Genomic DNA, 6,736 nt, shown 5'->3' with positions numbered 1-6,736 from the left:
GAAAGGTGGGGCTGATCAGCAGCTCCAGTGGAGGCCTGGAGAGAAATGGAGGCGCAGCTGCTGGCCAGGCCCAGAGAGAAAGAGAGAGGCAAGTACTGATCAACAATTGCCACAGAGGCTCCAGATCAGACCTTGCTTCTCTCTTGAGGCCTCTCTCCAGGCCTGATTCTCAGGCCCCTAAGCAGTCAGGTTAAGTTTAATGCACTTAAATGTATTGATATGGCAATATATTTGATCCTAGCTCACTTTAAACTTTTATGCTATGTTTTCTATTTTTACACGTTTTTTTTTTAAACTTTTCTTTTGTGACATGTTTCTAGTGGTTAACTTTGTAATTACATATTTATATCATACTTTCATCTTATAGGATTAAGCACTTTATATTAGTTCCCTAATGTGAGCAGGGAAAAAAAGTTTCAACATTTTAAAAAGCATAATGACTGAAAGAAATACAGGTTGCCTAAGTACATGGAGGTGATAGATATGCTTTTTAAAAATTATTGTGATCATAATTTCATTTGCAATATTATGTCAAAAGTTAATTTTTAAGTTTTAAATATGTATAGTTTGTTGTATGTCATTCATGCCTCAATAATGATGTGTTTTAAATGAACACTTACATAAAGACCTTCTCAGATAAAACAAAGTTTAGAAAGTCAAGAGTATTCATTATCAGGAGACCAACACTACAGTACAAAAATATTACAGATAATTCTTCTGAAAGAAAGTGATACCAGATGGACATATGAGCTATGCTAAAAAGTTAGTAGTCCTAAAAATAGTTTTTAGAAGTGAATAAACATAGAATACATAGTTTCTTATTTTAAGTCTATAAAAATGATTGACTGTCTAAACTTAAAAACTAGTAATGAATTTTGAGGCATATAACATATGTAGAAACAAACATAAGAGTGCAAATATGCAAAAGAAGGAAATGGAAGTTTGCAAGAAAACTCAAAGTAAATGTGGATGTTATGTAATATGAAGTTATACTGTGATGAGTAAGGGAGATCACAATCCACAAAAAACAAAAACATTGAGTATGAATAGAGTAGAACAAAAATAAATAATAAGGATGGCAAGAAATTAAAAAAAAAATGAGAAGTAATAACAAATAAAGAAGCATGTCAAATGCTGCAAAATTAATTAATATGAGGAATAAAAGTTGGCATTAAGATTTAGCAACGAGGAAGTTATTGGTAACTTAGGGTAGACTTGTTTCACACAGTGGTGGAGAAGATTTTCAACTGGAGTTATCTGAGGAATTAACGTGCGGGGAGTACATGACACCTTTTCAAGAAACTTCGCATTAATAAAATGGAGACTGCCTCCAAAGCCCGACAGTCCAATCAATGCCTCTCCGTCTCTGGATCAGTCCTTGTTCATCAGATTATGTTGTTCCTTTGGAGGGAAGTAAATGTGTGATGGCCTGTGCAGAGGCCCAAAGCTGGGCTTTTCCCATGCCTCTCTCTTTCACCATCTAGTCCGCATCTTAATCAATAAAAAATATATTAAAAAAATAAAATAAAATGGAGACTGGCAATCCATAGTGAAATGCATTAGAATAAACTAAAGTTTAATTATTTTTTTATGTTTGAAAATATTGAAGAGAGCCAAAATGATGGAATTCATGGAAATAAGGTGGTAACTCATAAAAAAAATAGAGAATATGCTATATAGGGCAAAAGTTGATTAGACTAATGCTAAGATAGAACTGTTTTCATAATAATAAAAAAAGTTGGCAAGACCAACTTTTAAATGTTGATAAACAAATGTGCTTTCTGTTTGTTTGTTTTTGGGTTTTTTTTGCAGGGGTCATGAGAAGATAACTATTTTATTGGTGAGGTGACAGATGGAAGTGTACATGTGCATAGGATGCTAAAGAAGCACAGGAGAATGGAATCTACCTTTGATGGAGAACAGAATAAAGGATTTCAGAGTAGACAATGCTAGGACTTGATACATTAGTAAGAGATACTGAGGAAAAGTAGAGTAAGGTGGTGTACAGAGGAAAATAAAGTCATTTGAAACCAAGGCAGATTGAATAAAACATCTTTATAAAATGAATAAATGTATGAATTCAAAGTATTATTCAAACATAGGCAAAGTATTATTCTCTACACAATTTATATGATCTCATTAATCAAATACAGACATAAACAGCAACATAGGTAGATCTTCTCTTTTATTAAATTTACTAGAGCCCCGGTGCACAAAATCCGTGCACTTGGGTGGGGGGATTCCCTTAGCCCAGCCTTCACCTTCTCACAATCCGGGACTGCTGGCTCTCAACCACTCACCTGCCTGCCTGCCTGATTGCCCCTAACCACTCCCCTGCCAGCCTGATCACCTCCTAACCACTTTCCTGCCAGCCTGATCAACGCCTAACTGCTCTCTTACTGTCCTGATTGCCCCTAACTGCCCTCCCCTGCTGGCCTGGTCACCCCCAACTGCCCTTCCCTGACCACCATCTTGTGTCCACATGGGGACGGCCATCTTTGACCACATGGGGTAGGCCATCTTGTGTGTTGGAGTGATGGCCAATTGCATATTACTCTTTTATTAGATAGGATTGGGGTGACAGTGACATAGGTAGATTTTAAAATAATAAATAATGTAAGATCCAATTTGAAACTGAATTTTTTCTAGTCTCAACATTTTGCTTAATCTATATATATAAAAGCCTAAGTGACCTTTATGACCCATTGCTATGATGCGCACTGACCACCAGGGGAAGATGCTCAATGTAGGAGCTGCCTCCTGATAGTCAGTGCACTCCCACAGCCAACCTCTGCCACCCAGCTCTGATCAGCCCAGATCGGCCCTGATTGCCAGCCAGGCCGAGGAACCCCACCCATGCATGAATTTGTGCACCAGAACTCTAGTTTGTTATAATTCCTTTGGCATGGCATATAGTTTACAGATGAATCCATTAATTAAAAATGAAGCTTTCACTAGAAAAAAGTGCAAACAAGCTTAACACTAAACTTAAGCAATGGGCAGTCTTCTATGGCAACCACCGCTCTCTCTCTGTTGTATACTGCATACTGTAAGTAATAATTAAGGGAAGAGATTGAACTCTCAGCCCTACTAATTATTATTTTTGTTATAAATAAATTACTTAAAATTCTTTTTTTGGTTAATCCTCACTTGAAGATATTTTTCCGTTGATTTTTAGAGAGTGTGCAAGGGAGGAAGAGTGACAGAGTGAAAGAGAAACATCAATGTGAGAGAGACATATTGATTCATTGCGTCCTGCACGTGCCTGACCAGGGCCTGGGATTGAGCCTGCAACTGAGGTTCATGCCATGAATCAAACCAGATCCATCAGTCCCAGGGCAGGCCGATGCTCTATCCACTGATACAAACCAGTCATAGCAGATTTGTTCTTCTTTTTTTTAAATCCAAATCCTCTGTGCACCCCTGACGTTCCATTTAAAGTAAATGTGCACCATTTTAGAAATTCACTTACTGCTTAAATACCACATTCTAATACCCACTTTTTTGAATTGATTAGAGCTATTTAAATTGCCTACTGATTGCCAAGTCAGTGAATTTCCTTAATGTTTATCCTGGGACTCCTGCCTCAGCTTTTGTTCTGTCTAGCAATATCATTAATGGATGTCACGCCAAGATTCCTGGCACAGAGTGAGACCATGAGGAGTGCTGCAAACACTTAGATGGATCTAGCAATTCAAAAATCAACAAATTATTCCCAGTACCTGTTCCTCAAATTTGGCAGTACAGAACGTCTGACTTATCACAAGGGCATATCACTTTAGATGTCATATTTAAAGCAAGTTTTCTCAGAAACAAGTTTCCCTCTAGATATTCCTATTTTAATAAAAGAAAAAAAGAGTCCTCTTCACTTATAAACTGTTTTATAATCTTTTAGTCTAATCTTAGGTAATTTAACTATTTAATTATATAGAATTTAATCTATGCAGGAGACAAAACCTATATTTAACTAACTGTACAATAAAGATATCACTTAAACTAACAATCTTTCAATGAACTAAATCATAAAATGGTAATATTCAACTATTAATGTTATTATACTTAAATATAAAAAGTCTTAATAAAGCTTTGAAAACCATTAGAATATTTGTATTTTTTGTCAATAGCAACATTATTAATAATGCAGTAATATTATACTTACTAAGGTGCATGTAGAATAAATAAAGCATGTCTCTAAAGCAAATTATAGGAATTCAACCAGCCAGCTAAAGGATATCAGACCTAACCAATTAACAGCAGGTTATACATCCAACAAAAACCTTGATATATATTAAGGTAGCTTATAATGAACATAGTGTTCAAGGAGGTGTTAGATTTTATGGTACAAGGTTGTCAGAATGAGGGACCAAAGTAAAGGTGAGAACAGCCGCAAAACAGAATATGAAGAACTGCCTTCCTGTGATAAATTTTACATTTTCCCATTTATCTGAAAAGAGAGGTGAACTTAATGATGAAAGTGGGGCATAAGTGGGCTTTAGCTGTGTGGGGATAGAAAAATATGTAGATAGATACTCAAGAAAATACTCATGTTTACAAAATATATTTTCTTAATATTAAAAATAGAAATTTGTTTACTAATTGCTAATTTTTGTTTCTATTGAATAATATCATAGGATGGTAGCACAGGAAATCCTTAATAAGGAAAGTTTGGCCTGGCCAATGTGGCTCAGTGGTTGAGTATTGCCCTATGAACCAGGAGGTTCATGGTTCAATTCTGGGTCAGGGTACATGCCCCAGTTGTGGGGCATGCAGGAGGCAGCCAATCAATGATTCTCTCTCATCATTGATGTTTCTATCTCCCTCTCCCTCTCCCTTCCTCTCTGAAATAAATTTTTTAAAAAAAGAAAGAAATGTTTGCATGCATCACTTTGAATGAACACTAACAATGTGGTAAGGTCATGGTACCTTTGAGGAAGAACTCATGAATACTAATTCTCTTGTTTATAATATTGTTTTTAATAAAACATAGGTTCCACTGAGAGCTAAATATTTCTGAGTACTTTGTGATTAAAAAATTAAAAGTCTACTCTGATAAAATGACTCTAGGATGGCTACCACTAATCCCCACCTCCTGATAGCATAGCCTTGTCTACTCTCTTCCTCTTGTGTGGCCAGGACTAATGACTCACTTTGAACCGATAATATACAGCACAAGTGATGCCATGCCATTCTTGAGATTAAGCTATAAAAAATTCTCTGGTTTTCATCTTGGTTTGCCTTTCTCATTCTCTCCTGGCCTGTTTACCCTCGTAGAAGTCAACTGTCTTATTATAGAATAGCTAGATGCCATGTCATAAAACAGCCCTGTGCTGATATACAGGTAATAAGAGATTAAAGCCAGCCAACAATCACAATTTTCCCCACTTGAGCTTTTAGATATGCCCACAGCCCCTGCCAATAGCATAATTATAAAACCATAGGAGACCTTCAGCCAGAAGGAACTGACTGACACCTGGATTTCTGACAGTCAGAAACTGTGAGAAAATGTTTGCTGTATTAGCTGTCAAATTGTGAGATATTTTTAATGTACCAATCGATACCTAATACAATCATTAATTAAAACATAGATTTTAAATATATATACATACAGTTTTCATTTATTTCAGAGAGGACAGGAGAGGGAGAGAGACAGAAACACCAGTGATGAAAGATTATCATAGATTGGCTCCTCCTGCTCTCCTCCTGACCGGGATTGAAATATGACTTCTTGGTTCATAGGTTGATTCTCAAGCACTGAGCCAGACTGGCTGGGTTAAAAGAAAGATATTGATGATGTATCAATCCACTGTTGCAAAGGGGAAACTATGCTGATTGTGCTTCTTGGTGTTCTTAGTGTTCATTTTCTAGCCCTCTGGTAAGCAGCAAGTAGTGACTATGAGAACTATGCAGCACCGATCTGACATTATTTATTACTAGAGCCTCAGTGCATGAATTCGTGCATGGGTGGGGTCCAGCCGGTCCGCCCTGATCGGGGCCGACCAGGCCTGGCCGGCAGGGCGAGAGGCTATAGGAGGTTGGCTGACCGGCCTTGCCCCCTGGTTGAACTCCCCATTGAATTCCTGGTAGAACTCCTGGTCAAGAGGAAAATTTGCATATTAGCCTTTTATTATATAGGACAGCACCAGGAGCTGTGTGAGATAAAAGTGATGATGCAGAGACAAGCAGGAATCAACCTTTACCAGAGAGGTGGGAGAATTATGCCACAAGAGGATATAAGGCAGACCTCACGCTTACAAATCCAGTCTTCTTTAGGCTTATAGTCTTAAATAATATTACCCACTAAAATTGAAAACTCACTGCTAAAAAATTTCACTCCTTCATAAGTTTAATTTTCTTTTGGTGACTTAAAAAAATTGACTGAAATTTGACTATGTTATTGTAATCTTAGTGTCATTCAAAGATACAAATCCCAGTGCAAACAGTGAATTTAACCTTGTGGTCTAAACTGCCATGTTTCAATGATTCACCATTGACTCACCAAAATGACCCACATAAGGGTAAGAGGAGAGGAACCCAGCTGTATGTTATCTAGGACTTTTAGAAAACATGGAGTTATTCATTTGGCCACATAGATGTGAACCCACAAGAAAGGCGATATTGTAAACATCAAGGGAATGGGCACTGTTCAAAATAAAATTGCCCTGCAAATGTTTCCATGGAAAAACTGGAAGAGTCTGCAATGTCACCCAGCATGCAGTTGGCATTGCTATAACCAAAC

The 6,736-nt window shown here is 37.1% G+C and overlaps 1 pseudogene; it reads left to right on the top strand.

Annotated features, from left to right (window-relative positions):
• The window catches only part of LOC102768759, an 11,354-nt pseudogene extending 4,892 nt beyond the window's left edge, over positions 1-6,462 (top strand).
• Positions 6,463-6,736: the final 274 nt, after the last annotated feature.

The sequence above is a fragment of the Myotis davidii genome, unplaced genomic scaffold, assembly GCF_000327345.1.
Source record: "Myotis davidii unplaced genomic scaffold, ASM32734v1 scaffold143, whole genome shotgun sequence".
NCBI classification, from domain to species: domain Eukaryota; kingdom Metazoa; phylum Chordata; class Mammalia; order Chiroptera; family Vespertilionidae; genus Myotis; species Myotis davidii.
This window is presented reverse-complemented; position numbering and strand designations above follow the sequence as displayed.